Source organism: Podarcis muralis, chromosome 3, assembly GCF_964188315.1.
Source record: "Podarcis muralis chromosome 3, rPodMur119.hap1.1, whole genome shotgun sequence".
Classification (NCBI taxonomy): Eukaryota; Metazoa; Chordata; class Lepidosauria; order Squamata; family Lacertidae; genus Podarcis; species Podarcis muralis.
In genome coordinates, this window is record NC_135657.1 from 102,220,418 (window position 1) to 102,236,678 (window position 16,261).

Consider the following 16,261-nt stretch of genomic DNA (forward strand, 5'->3'; position numbering starts at 1 on the left):
GGAAAAAGCTTTGTTTCAAAAAACATTTTGAAAAATATAGTGAATTTACCATAGCTCACCATCGCCACCTAGTGCCACATTTTTATACTGCACTTTACAACATTTTATTTGCGGGTGTATAGCTGAGTCCAATGGCTTTAAATTTCCATTTGCTCCTTTGCATGTCACTGCAAGTGTCTCTAATATTCTCCAGGTTCTTGCTTTCTATTCATCTTCTTCCCAATCAGCAGAGGTGATAATTTAATGTTGTTGCCCTAACAGGGGGGTGTGAACAGACCGCAGAATCTATGCACCCTGGAAGGACCTAAGTTACAAACCTCAGCAATCCAGTTAAGGGGAGTTGACAGATGCGAGAGCAGGGTGATTGCTACTTAATGCAAGGAGGAGAGGAGAGAGAGCCCTGCTTAAACCTGAATACTGTCTGTCAACTAATAAAAAATGAAGTTTAGGATTGGCAGCACCCATTTGCAAAATCTATTACTTGCCCATCTCCAGCCCATTAAGATAAAGAGCAGTGAACGACTGGGATGGGAGTAGGGATGACTACAGTAAGACAAATGAGAGCAGGCAGAAAAGCGTTATCCATCACTACACAGATAATAACAGCCCTTTCCTTGTATCTAATTTTGGCAACATGCTTTCTGGTGTGTTTTCCACTTACTTCTCTTCTAACCTCAGACAACTTTTCTCGTTTGTTCAGCGCAGAAGGTTAAAAGCACCACCTTCCTATTGCCTGCTTTCACACCAGCCATGCCCCTGATAGCATCCCAAGCATTTTTCATTCCTCTTGGCTTATGTTTGCTAGTGTGGTCCTCCTTTCAAAGTGAATGGCTGCTCTCTGAAGCAAGGAGAATTCACAACGGAAAGAAGAAGAAATAAGCAGATTCTCCCTCCTTCTGGGACTGTGTGCAAGATGAAAGAAGAGGAGTGTGGCTGTGCATCTGATCAGGCATTTCGATACCATAAACAATGTGAGCTGCTCTCTGCTCCTTAATTCCCCTCAGGCCCCCAGTTATTTATGATGAGACGCAGTCTTTGTTGTAGCTGGTTATTTCAATTGGCCTTGTTTTATTTTGCTCTTTACAACATGCGGTTACTCACTTGGGGCAGACTGCAGGATAGAAATTCAAGTAAGGAAATAAATAAACTGAAGGGCTTAGCAAGAAGAGGTAAGAAGCTCTTGTTATTGTTTGTGTGTCGGTTGCAAATTGGCCCTGAAAACACTTCATGGGTGCTTTGTTTTCAGCGCATAGAAAAATATACATTCTTGAGGAAAATATAAGGCAGGTTAATCTGATACTGCCATGGAGAGAAATGGTATGTATACACCTACCCATACCCACTTACCTGGGAGTAAGGCCCACTGAATTCATTGGGACTTACTTCTGAGTAGACATGTATGGGATTGTGCAATGTCTCTTGTGGAAGCAGCCTAACAGTGCAATCTTATGCCTATCTACTCAATAGTAGATCTCATTGAGTTCTGTGGTGTTTACTCTCAGGTAAATGCATGCAGGATTACAGCCTAATAGTATGGTCTTGGGTATGTTTACATGGAAACAAATTCTGTCTATTTGTTTGAATTATAGTTTGTTTTTTAAAAGATGTATTGCTTGACTGAAAAATTGAAACGGCACAATAACTTTCACAAACAGTTATTTTTAATGTTTGCTTCCCTGCCAATTAACCAATAGGTTCTTTCAACGATCTTGGAAATACAATCTAATTGGTTCACCAATCAGAGAAGTACCATTTGTCATCTTCAGATGAGGGCAGGGGGCGGGGAGCAGAAAAGTTATGAAACTTGTGTGTTTTTAAAAAATGTAAAAATCAGGACTTGTAACAACTAGTCCTATAGTTATCATTTTAGGATAGGGTTTTATGGTGGGTGGGTGGTCATTGCATTTTGTAAAACAAAACAAATCATGCAGGGTTCACTTTAAAACTTCAGAGGGGAACTTCATGTGACCTTCCTGAGCAGGAAACAAGTGATGTCAATATTGTGAAATCCAAACAAGGCTAACAAATTTTGTGTGTAGTCAGTATTGAGATAATCATCAGTTCTGCTTTCTATCACTGAGGACTCTGAAAGAGCCACGCAGTCACCATACGAATCCAACACTACTTATTGGAAAGGACAGAAAAAGTTCAGCTTCGCTTTATAAACCACAGACAGTTATGTTCTAGACTGGATCTCTGCTCCTTTGTCAGAAAGTTTAGAAGGAATGGCTGAATTCAACAGATTGCACTCATGAACCTCCAGCAACATAAAAGTAAAAAAAGTTCTGTTTCCCCCCCGCCCTTACAGACATGCCTGTATTGCATGTTAGTTACTACAATTTTGCAAGGTGTTGGTGACCACATCCGGCTTATTCGTAAAATAAGGTTGGGTACTTCTGTTTACTCCACATCCAGTGTGTCCCCACTGCTTGCTTGGGAAACAGTTTAAATGCAACATTCGTTACAATCCATATCTATCCAGTTGTTTCTTATGAAATACCCTGGCTGTGTACACATTACCAACTTAAAATGTGGTTCGGTTGCTCTTTTGGTCAATTGAGATTGAAACCAGTTTGGGAGAGAATGCATCAAAATTCAGCATTTCATAGGAAATTACAGAATAGGATTGTGGTGAACATTGTGTGTACGCCACTTCCCAAACCAGAGGTGGGAGCACACTGGAAACAGCTTAAACAGTGTGTTTTAATGCATTTCCCGCCAAACCAGCTTCAATCTGAATTGACCAAAAGAGAAACCTAGCTGCCATTTACACTAGTGGCCAAAATTACTTTAATGAGCTATTTCCTTTAAGAAGTACAGTCAAACAAGCAGGGAATTCTGGAATTTTCGATGGGATATTTGTACAACTGCAAGAATTTGTCGCACCTGTTGATTTTGATGTGTTGCCAGAAACTAGATTTCTACTGAACAATAAGGGCCCGCCAGCATTTTTCAAGGTGTGGATGTACTTCAAATGCAATATGCTTCCCACACAATCTGTACTCTCCAACTCTGCTGGTGCAGCACCCATCCATTGCAGAGGCTTTGATTCAGACATCCAATAGTGGCTTAACTGAAATATGTGCTAGTTTTAGGCACCCACATGCAACAACTATGTTCCTCTTTCCATGCAAATGAGTGAACAAGCCAGGAAGTCAGAAATAATAACTCGTTCCGTTAAGTGTCAACCGGGAAACTCTGGTTTATGGCTTTCAGACAAGCCATAATATGAAATCATGATTTAAAGCTAACATCTGTATCATGGGTTGATGAGAAACCAGTAGCCACAGTTTTCCAAGTTTGGACATGCAGGAAGTTATGGTTTACTGCAGCTTCCTGGTTTGTGTCATCGCTTGCATGAAGAGAGGAGCAAAGCAGTTGTGCCTGAATCTCACACTGTGTATGTGAACATCTGGTTGCTGATGATGTGGAAGAGAAATCAGAAGAGGCATTTGGAACAGCCACTGTAGCATTACATTCTGCATTATAAGCTTAGCTGAGGCAAGAGCTGCCTTAAGTCTCATATATAAACAACCTCGGAAGACAGAGGCCATGTCTTGCTTGGCATAACTCTGACCTCTCAAACGATGGTGATTCATATAGATAAGAAAGAGGAAAGCTGCAACTTGTTTCCAGACACTTGCTTCTAGGAAAAGGATATTTTTTCCTGAGTAAAATTCCTTTCCCCAAGGAGGTTATCAAAGGTTAATCGAAATCTTTAGGTCTGCCTCCATTCGCCCTTAGCACCTAAAATAATCTCTTCCACTCTTAGTCCCCATCCACTACTCTTGAATCATTCCAAAGTCAGACAGGTATGTTTAGTGGCAAAGAAATGAAATACACAATGGGGAAGGTGAAAATGGGATAGGATTTAAGAGGTGAGGCTGTGGCACTGAGGAGAGTGTTGCAGGGCTGGGTACTTGAACTTCCTGTTGAAAATTACCGAGGCCCAACGGTCGCAAAATGGTGGTGCAGTACTACAGCCAGTCACATGATGGTGGCAGACAGAGGCAGAGATTGGCACCATCAGATCTATCCCTCTTTGGAAATGGCTAAATTCTTTGCCACAGCATTTCCCTTGTGTCAAGGAGTCCCATAGCTGAGCTATCCTCAGGTGAAGCACAGTGGACTCTCAGGTTGCGAATGTGATCCATGCAGGAGGCACATTCGCAACCCACAGGGCCATGTCTGCGCACACACAGGTTGTAATTAGCTGCTTCTGTGCATGCGCAAAATGAGATTTAGCACTTCTGCGCATGCGCGAGCACTGAAACTTGGAAGTAACCCGTTCCGGTACTTCCGGGTTTGGTGTGGTGCGCAACCAGAAAACGCGCAACCTGAAGCATCTGTAACCCGAGGTATGACTGCACAGACATCTGTAAGTCTTGTGACTCAGCTACTGCATTTTAGGCAAAATTGCTGCTCCAGTGGAGAAGGATTTTTCCTTTATATTTTTCCTTCCCCAGTGCCATGTGCTCCACTTCTTCCCTGATCTGACTCGTCTTTCATACCACCATCTCCTTGGAGCCCGTTCTAATTTGCCTGCATCCTTTTCTAAAGTGTGACACCTGGAACTGGATAAAGCAGAGCAGGCCAGAGACTGGAGCAAAATGCAAAAGTTAGGCTTTCTATGCAGTCCTTGCCCAGATCAGAATTAGATCTGGTAGTTTGTAAGCACTTCCAAGAGGCCTAGATGTGAGCCTCCTTGGAACCACCCTGCTGTGCTCAGCACAAGGAACGTTCAGCTCCCTGTGTGGTTTAATTTCAGCTCGTACAGCTTGTTCGGTTACCTCTAGAGTGTTATAAACACAGAAAGTACCGGAGACAGTGTAAGCGACTGGATGTATTGACAGACTGGAGCAAGGTAAATGACTAACAAGTCAAAATGTCAGAACACCCTCCTTGATGAATCATTCACAAGTAGATGTTCTTTTCCACACATATCATTTGAAAAATTAGCTGTCTTTTTATGAGTAATTCTTTGTTTAAAGCTTCTTATTTCAACAGTGGTTGTTTAAACTGCGAGCCGTTCTAAATGGCCAAATATAGTCTCTCGTCCACATATTGTTAAGTTTATGTCCTTGGATTTAAGTCAATGGAGCAAAATTGGCTAGTCATAGTACTGCAGCTTATTTGGTTCAGATGTAATGTTGCTGATCCTGCAAACCATAGTTTGGAGAGTTGGGAATAAGCTCTGTGCTCATATATTTCTTCTTCCGCTCTCACACTAAGTTTAATGAAAAACTTATTGGTACAATCAAACCATAGTTAGCCATTGCAACCAAACTGGCAGACTATGGTTTGTATGAGACCTTCCAACTAGAATGCAATAAAAAAATAAAAATAAAAAAATATTTATTTATTTAAAATCAAAGAAACATAAGGCGACTTACAATTCAGAACACAAAAACAGCAACAAATTATATAACAATCCTCATTAAAATTACAACAATTGAATAAAAGCCAAGTGCTTGCAACAAAATCCAAAATAGCTATTGAAACTAACATCAAAGATAAATCGCAGAAAGGAGAATAATCAAGCAAAACCATTATAACAACAGAGTTTTTGTCACCCACCCAAAACAGTACAGTACAGTGGTACCTCAGGTTAAGTACTTAATTCGTTCCAGAGGTCCATACTTAACCTGAAACTGTTCTTAACCTGAAGCACCACTTTAGCTAATGGGGCCTCCCACTGCCGCCGCGCGATTTCTGTTCTCATCCTGAAGCAAAGTTCTTAACCTGAGGTACTATTTCTGGGTTAGCGGAGTCTGTAACCTGAAGTATATGTAACCTGAAGCAACCTGAGGTACCACTGTAATGGGGTTTGGTACACATCACTTGGCAAGGCATTCTACGGGGTAGGTGCCACAACTGAATACAACAGATTAGAGACATTTCCTTTGGGGGGGGGGGGAATAATAATCACACTTTAAAGATGTTCAGTCTGAAAGCTCCTGGATCCATTTGTACATGATTTGGCAAGCTTTATCCACTTTGAGGGACTAATATGCTTGCAAATTTCCTCCACTTCTGTAAAAAGAAAAAAATGATACAGCTGCATTTGATATCCCGATAGTAAATGAGGATGGGAGGAGAATAACAAAGCAAACTTGGATAGAGCCTGAGTCAAATCAAGCAGTCTATGAAATGCCTCAAACCAAGGTGGGCTGTTTTCTGAAGCAGTTAATCAGGGGTCTGAAACAAATTTTGTGGTCAGTCGACATTTTTAGCGCTTTATCTTTCACCTACACAGCGTTCTATTTAATTTCCAAATAGTTCACAACCATTCCAAAAAAAAAAGAAAACACTGTAACACCCACTAACAATCTGTTCTTTTATGGATGTTCCCTGTTTTGATTTAATTTATGCCTCTGTGGGTGTTGCTAAAATAAATATAGGCTGGATGCATGTATAAAAGGAAACTTTGAGAAGAGACAGTTGATCTCCCTCCACACCACCAACCCAAGAGTTGAAGATAGTTCGATGATGCCATTGTTCCCTGAAGTAAACATCTAAATTGCTTTTATACCATTATTGCCTCTGTTCAAAAAGGTTTGCTGGATTTTAAAGCACTGCAATGGTGGAAGAAAAGAAACAAGAGTATACACCACAATGATCATGACTCTCATTTGAATTTCAGCTCTGTGAAGAAACTGTAATCTATATCTAGATTGCTCATCCTGGAGCAGATCAGGTTAGATGTCCTCAAAAACTGGTTCCCCAATGGTTAGTGTGTTGGGCAGCAAGTAGGGTCATTCTTCTCTTCCTTTGGTCCAGACATGACCAATTTGTTGAGATGAAGTTTGGTGAAAATATCTCCAGAGGAAGCTGAACCTATTCCAAAAAGGTAGACAAAGCAATGCCAGGGTGGTGTGTTGGTCTACTATCTTGATTCAAAATGGCGGACAGCGTCCAAACATCATCAGCCATTTCTACCTCCTTCTCGGGAACCATTGTGGCAAATTTGGCAATGATATCTCAAGAGGTGGCAGACATACAGGCAGACAATCTGCTTTCCAAAATATAAACGTAGACAATGATTCACATTTTCCTCTTTCTGTAATATTTCAAATGCATAAACCACTGGCTTTCTTTCTTTCAGTCCTCTTTTTTTGTTGTTGTTGCTCACAAAACACTAAGCCCTGTTGTGCCATGAAAATGTCAGTTTCCTATCTTGGTGCTCTGACTTCTAATGCGCTCATTTATAAAGCAAGGCCGCATTCCGCCAGCTTGAAAGGCTAGACTTGTATCTTGCTCCACTTCCCCCATCCAATGTATTATTACAAGTATAAATCCTGGCCGAGTCATCTATGGAAGAACTACATCATTTGGACATTTAATTAATAACTGTTTGGATTAATGGCTAAAGCTAATGGCTCAGCTCACATGCCTGCCATTTCGCGGTCTCTGAGGAATCTTTACCCTGCTTCTGAGTTATTCCATTCAATTTAAGGCTGAGAGGCTGAGAGGAATTCTTTGGCTCAGGAAACAGGTACAGTGTTACCTCGGGTTACATACGCTTCAGGTTACAGACTCCACTAACCCAGAAATAGTACCTCAGGTTAAGAACTTTGCTTCAGGATGAGAACAGAAATCATGCGGCGGCAGCGGGAGTCCCCATTAGCTAAAGTGGTGCTTCAGGTTAAGAACAGTTTCAGGTTAAGAACGGACCTCCAGAACGAATTAAGTTCTTAACCCGAGGTACCACTGTACCACCAAACGAGGCCTATCCCTTTGTCAGGTTGCAGTCTTAAAAGCGGGTGGGGAAGAGGGACCTCAAAATAGTGCTGAAACCCATTTTTAATCTACACGGCATGAAGTACAACCACTGTTGAGTGCAGCCATTTTTCCTGTGGGTTGGAGATGCTGCTTTGGAAGCAGTTCCATGCAGAATCAGCTCCTCCTGCACATTCCCCAAACCTCTTAAAACAGAGGTCGGCAAGGTTTACCTCACTTGGGTTAGTTTACTCCAGCGGAGATCCCTCCATGGGCTGGTTCGCACGCATGTGTGAGCGCACGCAGCCGCAATTTCCGGCATCTGCATCTGCGCAGACATGATTTTCGGCGTCTGAGCATGCGCAGAAATGATTTCTGGCACCGCAGAAGCGAGTCCCCATGCTGCACCAGTTTAGCGCAGTGTGCGGGGCTTCGCCTGGTGGGGGCAGCTCATGGGCCAGTTAAACGACTCCCATGGACCACTTGTGGCCCATGGGCCTTAAGGTTTTAAAACAGGGGAAGGCAACCTATTTCAAAAACCCATTTAAAAAAAAACACCATTAGTGTTTGGCGGATGGATCAAAGGGGTGAGGTGGGTACCCCCAGTGTTGAACCAGGAGAATCACCCTTATTTGGGGACCACAGATTGGGGCCACAGGGTGGATTGAGGAGTCTACACACAGCCCTAGTTATTCTAGCTAGGATTAGTTCGGCTTGCCAAGCAGAAGGACATTTTAGTCACCATCACATGTAGAAGCTGTAAGGTGTGCTCTGGCTCTGCAGCTATTAGTAGTTAACAATAAATATTACTCAAAATGGATTTTATTCTGAACTTTTTAACTACATTTTTACCTTTTAATCCATTCTCTCTCTCTCTCTCTCTCTCTCTGTCTTTTGCAGAGCTATCAGTTTATTCAAAGCAGCAAAAAAGACAAGTCTTTTCCTGAATTCAGAACAAAGAGAAAGCTTCCGTATGTTCTTCATGAGAAATTTTTTTTAAAAAAAAAAATGCTGATATCAGGAGTTTAAAAATCTTCATAAATCAGCCCTTTGTTTGAAGTGCACCTCTGCAAAATTATGTTCAGATTTGATGTTTGCTCAAAAGTGTTCTAGAAATAGCTGAATTATCATATATATATATATATAAATGTTGTGGAAAGTAAAACCAAGGCAAAACTTCTTTAAAAATAGCTATGTTGTTTTGAGATAAATTTGTTGCTTTGCAACTATTTCTCATTTTTTCTGAATGTGTGTTTTCATTATCAGGTTGGCTGGTAATTGCTCAAAATAGTTTCAGAGACCTTTTCCCTCTAACAGATCAGAGTCTCTTGGACCAATTTAAAGATTTGAATAAATCATCTGGACTCTGTGTTGGCTCCCGTTATGTTACATAGCCAACTTCCTTGCTTTGTTTTTAATGTACTTTATGTGAACAATGTACATTCTTTGGGCACACGCTTTCGTCTGGCACAAGACACAGCAGAATGGGCATTTATGCGGAGACAGGGAGAAGCCCATGTTGCAAGGAGTCGGGTATTGACCAGCACTGAAAGAACAGCTTGATTTGTTCTCCCTTCCAGTAACTAGACACAGTTCTGCTTGCTGAATGCTTGCCCATATTATCAATTCAGACACTCTGCCTTGAGCTGTTAGCCCACAAACAAGAGGCAAGGAGGTCGTGTCTCCAGCTAAACCGAGTAGCACAACATATCGCTTCCTGCAAAATAAAAGATATGGTGAAACACTTATGTCTGGCACCTTTCCTTTGCTTTACTGGCATCCTGTTTTTCTCTTCATTAAAGTCTGCACCGTTATGTTTCATTTCTTTCTTCCATTATGGGAGGGCGATGGGAGAGAGCGGGCTGGTTTGTAGTAGATATGGGTATCAGATGGAAAGTCCTTCACACAACCACAGGGGCGTAGTGGGGGTTGGAAGAGGGGCTGTGGCCCTGGGCGTACAATTTTGAGGGGGCGCAACCAGGCACCCCCATGCAGGAGGGCAAGAGAGGTGAGCAAAAGGCAAATGAGAGAAGAGGCAGCGAGCTTTGCAGCGAACAGGGCCGTCTTTAGCAGATCATAGAATCATAGAGTTGGAATAGACCACAAGGGCCATCGAGTCCAACCCCCTGCCAAGCAGGAAACACCATCAGAGCACTCCTGACATATGGTTGTCAAGCCTCTGCTTAAAGACCTCCAAAGAAGGAGACTCCACCACACTCCTTGGCAGCAAATTCCACTGTCGAACAGCTCTTACTGTCAGGAAGTTCTTCCTAATGTTTAGGTGGAATCTTCTTTCTTGTAGTTTGGATCCATTGCTCCGTGTCCGCTTCTCTGGAGCAGCAGAAAACAACCTTTCTCCCTCCTCTATATGACATCCTTTTATATATTTGAACATGGCTATCATATCACCCCTTAACCTCCTCTTCTCCAGGCTAAACATGCCCAGCTCCCTTAGCCGTTCCTCATAAGGCATCGTTTCCAGGCCTTTGACCATTTTGGTTGCCCTCCTCTGGACACGTTCCAGTTTGTCAGTGTCCTTCTTGAACTGTGGTGCCCAGAACTGGACACAGTACTCCAGGTGAGGTCTGACCAGAGCAGAATACAGTGGCACTATTACTTCCCTTGATCTAGATGCTATACTCCTATTGATGCAGCCCAGAATTGCATTGGCTTTTTTAGCTGCCGCGTCACACTGTTGGCTCATGTCAAGTTTGTGGTCAACCAAGACTCCTAGATCCTTTTCACATGTACTGCTCTCAAGCCAGGTGTCCCCCATCTTGTATTTGTGCCTCTCATTTTTTTTGCCCAAGTGCAATACTTTACATTTCTCCCCATTAAAGTTCATCTTGTTTGTTTTGGCCCAGTTCTCTAATCTGTCAAGGTCGTTTTGAAGTGTGATCCTGTCCTCTGGGGTGTTAGCCACCCCTCCCAGTTTGGTGTCATCTGCAAATTTGATCAGGATGCCCTTGAGTCCATCATCCAAGTCGTTGATAAAGATGTTGAATAAGACCGGGCCCAAAATGCGGCGCCGGGGTGCAAATATCCGCCCAGTGCCCCCAAATTACCATGGATAGTGTTGGGGTGGCTGTAGCTGCACACGGCCAGCCATTGGGGGGGCAACTCTCCCCCATGCTGCTGCAGGAGAGCTATCCCCACAGAGGCTTGGGAGTGAAGTTGCACCCTTTCCAAGCCTCCTCGGGAGGAGAGCGATCTCCTCAGAGCCTTGGGAGGGAAGCTACGTGCCTGCCCGCCTTATGGTTGGTGGGGCGCAGCTGGCGGGCATGCAGGGAAAGGGGAGGCCACTGGCAAAGCTGTGCAGCTCCCCCACTTGCTGGGGCACCCCTGAGAGGCCAGCGCCCTGGCGCAACACACCACTAAGCCCTATGGGAAAGACGGCTCTGGCAGCGAGACCAGCAGGGATGTCTGAAGAGTGTTGTCCCTATGTCTACCCAAGACACAGATTTAGGAAAGCAATCTCAAAGCATAAGAATATGAAGGTGCATGGGCTGAGCTGATAGTTTCCTGTGGCCGGGTTTTGGTGCCCTCCTCGCTGCCCATCTTTACTTTCGCTTGCATTAAAATAAAGGCACACGGTCACAGTCAAAACTGGCATTCTTGGTGATGTGTGACCTGTCAGACCGCCACAGCTCGGTCACTCCAGCGGCATCAGCAGCAAAGGGTGGGCTGCTGCAACAGCCTCTGTTCAGGCTCTCTGCCCTGCCCCCATACATGAGCGTGCTTGTCCCGGACGCAGGCAACCCATGCTACACTACTACACAAATATACGTATGCACTCAGTTACAGACATACATGTGCAGGCAAAGGCCCTTCCTTTCAGATATGAACGGAAGGCAAGGCATCAACCGCTCAGATCAAACCCTCCTCCATTGGCAAAGGGGTATAAGAATACTGACTTACTCTACATGATTATCAGTGTCAGCTCAAGATATTTTGTGGCCTGAGATGAAAGCAAAGGGCTCACCCACACCATCCATTTAAAGCACCCCTATACCATGGCTTTCCCCAAAGAATCTTGGGAACTGTTGCTAGTTCAGGGTTTCCTAACAACTCTCAGATAGATAGATGATGATAGATAGATAGATAGATAGATAGATAGATAGATAGATAGATGATAGATAGATAGATGATAGATAGATAGATAGATGATAGATAGATAGATGATAGATAGATAGATAGATAGATGATAGATAGATAGATAGATGATAGATAGATAGATGATAGATAGATAGATAGATAGATAGATAGATAGATAGATAGATAGATAGATGATAGATGATAGATAGATGATAGATAGATAGATAGATGATAGATAGATAGATAGATAGATAGATAGATAGATAGATAGATAGATGATAGTTGATCGATAGATAGATGATAGATAGATAGATAGATAGATAGATAGATAGATAGATAGATAGATAGATAGATAGATGATAGATAGATAGATAGATGATAGATATAGATAGATAGATTAGATAGATAGATAGATAGATAGATAGATAGATAGATGATAGATAGATATAGATAGATAGATGATAGATGATAGATAGATAGATAGATATAGATAGATAGAAAGATAGATAGCATCTCTAAATTGTATCCCAACAATCACCAAATAATGTTACTTTTTGCAGGAGTCATTTTGTAATTGAGTACAAATAGGTACCTCTGGTTACAAACTTAATTCATTCTGGAGGGCCGTTCTTAACCTGAAGCCGTTCTTAACCTGAGGTACCACTTTAGCTAATGGGGTCTCCCACTGCCGTTGTGCCGCCGGTGCACGATTTCTGTTCTCATCCTGAGGTAAAGTTCTTAACCCGAGGTACTACTTCCGGGTTAGCAGAGTCTGTAACCTGAAGTGTTTGTAACCTGAGGTGTTTGTAACCCAAGGTAGCACTGTACACCAATTGCAATGCATTATGTTTTCGCAAGACCCACAATCTCATTCTCTCATTTATTTTTTGCCATGGCAGAAGTCATCACCAAAGTAACTTTCATCTCCTGCTTTTCACACATGCTTCTCACGAATATATCCCATCTGGTGAAATGCGAGATTTACCACGTCCTTGAGAATGCTGGCTTTCAGTGTGCCTGCAGAATATGATATCTCGTCACATAACAATGCAGTTACTCACCATGTAAAATTTTATAAATCATATTGTGGTGATTTTACCATGTAAAAAATAGCTTTTTTTGAGTATCGTGCATGATACTGAATGGGTAGTCAACATGGTTCCCCTCAGGGTTGCTGGACTCCAACTCCCATCAGTCCCAACAAACATGACCAAATGGTCAGAGACGATGGGAATGGCACTCCAACAACATCTTGAAGTGCCATAAGCATGACCTCTGGGTCTCTGAAATGTGTGCTCTTTGTTAATACAGCAAGCAGGGCCGTGTTCAGAAAGTGGTGGTGGGGAATGAGTGTTCAGACCCCTGGGCTCTCACTTGTGGGGTGCCTCAGGGTTCTGTCCTCTCCCCCATGCTTTTCAACATTTACATGCAGCCACTGGGAGAGATCATCAGGAGGTTTGGGCTGGGTGTTCATCAGTATGCGGATGATACCCAGCTCTACCTCTCTTTTAAATCAGAACCAGTGAAGGCGGTGAAGGTCCTGTGTGAGTGCCTGGAGGCGGTTGGAGGATGGATGGCGGCTAACAGATTGAGGTTGAATCCTGACAAGACAGAAGTACTGTTTTGGGGGGACAGGAGGCGGGCAGGTGTGGAGGATTCCCTGGTCCTGAATGGGGTAACTGTGCCCCTGAAGGACCAGGTGCGCAGCCTGGGAGTCATTTTGGACTCACAGCTGTCCATGGAGGCACAGGTCAAATCTGTATCCAGGGCAGCTGTTTACCAGCTCCATCTGGTACCCAGGCTGAGACCCTATCTGCCTGCAGACTGTCTCGCCAGAGTGGTGCATGCTCTGGTTATCTCCCGCTTGGACTACTGCAATGCGCTCTACGTGGGGCTACCTTTGAAGGTGACCCGGAAACTACAACTAATCCAGAATGAGGCAGCTAGACTGGTGACTGGGAGCGGCCGCCGAGACCATATAACACTGGTCTTGAAAGACCTACATTGGCTCCCAGTAAGTTTCCGAGCACAATTCAAAGTGTTGGTGCTGACCTTTAAAGCCCTAAACGGCCTTGGTCCAGTATATCTGAAGGAGCGTCTCCACCCCCATCGTTCTGCCCGGACACTGAGGTCCAGCGCCGAGGGCCTTCTGGCGGTTCCCTCACTGCGAGAGGCCAAGTTACAGGGAACCAGGCAGAGGGCCTTCTCGGTAGTGGCGCCCGTCCTGTGGAACGCCCTCCCATCAGATGTCAAAGCGATAAACAACTACCTGACATTCAGAAGACATCTGAAGGCAGCCCTGTTCAGGGAAGTTTTTAATATGTGACATTTTAGTGTATTTTTTATCTTTGTTGGAAGCCGCCCAGAGTGGCTGGGGGAACCCAGCCAGATGGGCGGGGTACAAATAATAAATTATTATTATTATTATTATTATTATTATTATTATTATTATTATTATTATTATTATATTCTATCTGACACATAATTCTGCTATAATTCTCACCTTAGGCTACCCACCCGGAGATGCTTGCTTGAAATCTTCGAGAGAATTATAGGAATGGAATTTTAAAAAGGTTTTATCTCATGTTGGGTGCTAGCAGACATTACTGTGTTTGAAGTGTGGTGTTCTATTTAAGGCTGCAGTCCTATACACACTAACTGGTAGTAAGTTCCTTCAAATTCAATGGGGCTTTCTGCTCAGCAAGACAATTACACGATTAAACTGTAAATGTCTGAGTTGTAAATACCTAACTGTCTCTCATGGAACTAAAATAAGGCTCTGAAGTGTGCAAGACTCTGGCTACCTGTACCCTGTTCCACATTTACATCTGGAAAAAGTGAATTACAACGTGAGCTTTCTTTCCATTCTTTACTTTGTTTACTTGGAAGTAAGACCCATTGGTTTCTGTGTCATTTACACCTGTGAATATATATATATATATATACTTAGGATTACAGCTTTACAGTGTGTAATCGCATGCATGTCTGCCCAAAAGGAAGTCCCAGGGAAGTGAATGTAGGACTACAGCTTTAAAACAGCCATTTTCAAAACTTATCTCCAGCTGTCAACATGTTTTGAGGACTTGATTTTGTGTTCTTATTCCAGGCAATATTTTCCAACCAAGAAGTCAATCTTGCTAACCTGACCTAACCTATGATGCAATGGCTCTTTGAGATCAGTCTCAGAAATGCTCCCTTTTCCTGTTTAATGTTTGCTGTTGCTGGCTGGTTGACAACATACAGTCAGATAGCAGTGTTGTAGATGTGCAAACATGAGACAAAGCTTTTCCGATATTTGCTTATTTAAAAATTAGACTGCTTTTCTGGGCAATGGCCTATCCAAAAACAACAAAAGATAAAACAACAAGAATTACAATTTTTAAAACTTAAAACTACCACTAAAGCCAAAAATTAACAGAGCCAGAAAGAACATAATTCAATCATAATTGAATCATCCATCTAATAAAAATAATGCCTGGAAGGCCGATTGGGGAAGAAAAGTAAGTATTCAGAGTCTTTTGAAAAGCCTAGAACGTAGAAATTTGACTCGGGTCCAATGGAAGGGAATTCCAAACCTATTGGACCACCACAGAGAGCACTTAGGTCAATGGTGCCTAAGTTATTACCAACTCAGGTCCATAACCAAATTTAGGTACAGGGTACCTCAGGGACTGCCTAAACTGATATATCCTAGCTTGATGACTTAGATCATCTGTCGGAATGTCACTTGTTATCCACCAAGTTGGTGAAGAACATTGGACATCGACACAAACCAACCCTGTAGAATGGGCTTGCATTAGAGATTCAGGAGATGTATTCTGTATCAACTTCTAAGTGTTTTCTGGGGCTGGTGGGGAATTATGCTACCAAGCATATATGTAGTTAGCTGCTGGGTTGTTATTTTAATCTTATGTGCTCTTATTGTGTGTGTATAACTTTTGTAATCAGTGTGCTTTTATACAGAAATGAAATTGCAGTATACAGTGGTACCTCGGGTTACATACGCTTCAGGTTAGATACGTTTCAGGTTACAGACGCCACTAACCCAGAAATAGTACCTCGGGTTAAGAACTTTGCTTCAGGATGAGAACAGAAATCGTGCTCCAGCAGCGCGGCAGCAGCGGGAGGCCCCATTAGCTAAAGTGGTGCTTCAGGTTAAGAACAGTTTCAGGTTAAGAACGGACCTCCAGAACGAATTAAGTACTTAACCCGAGGTACCACTGTATATGTATTTTCATTAAAAAATAAATCAATAGAGAATGACCTCATCACCGTGGCCACCTGTATCACTTACCTAGGGAATGAGCATGCCAGCAAAGCCTATGAAGAATCTGAAAGTATTGGCAGGATAGGGCACGTGCAGCCAGTCCTCTGAATAGCTTGGATCCAAACAATTAAGGTCACAAGACAACAGCACTTTAAATTGAGCGTAGAAATGCAACAATAA

General features: G+C 42.9%; 1 long non-coding RNA gene across 1 annotated transcript; it reads left to right on the forward strand.

Moving 5' to 3' along the window:
• The first annotated feature begins 513 nt into the window (after positions 1-513).
• On the forward strand, positions 514-9,463 carry LOC114593321 (uncharacterized). Its single transcript, XR_003705631.2, has 2 exons — positions 514-1,169; positions 8,620-9,463. It is a non-coding gene; the product is annotated as an uncharacterized LOC114593321 (long non-coding RNA).
• Positions 9,464-16,261: the final 6,798 nt, after the last annotated feature.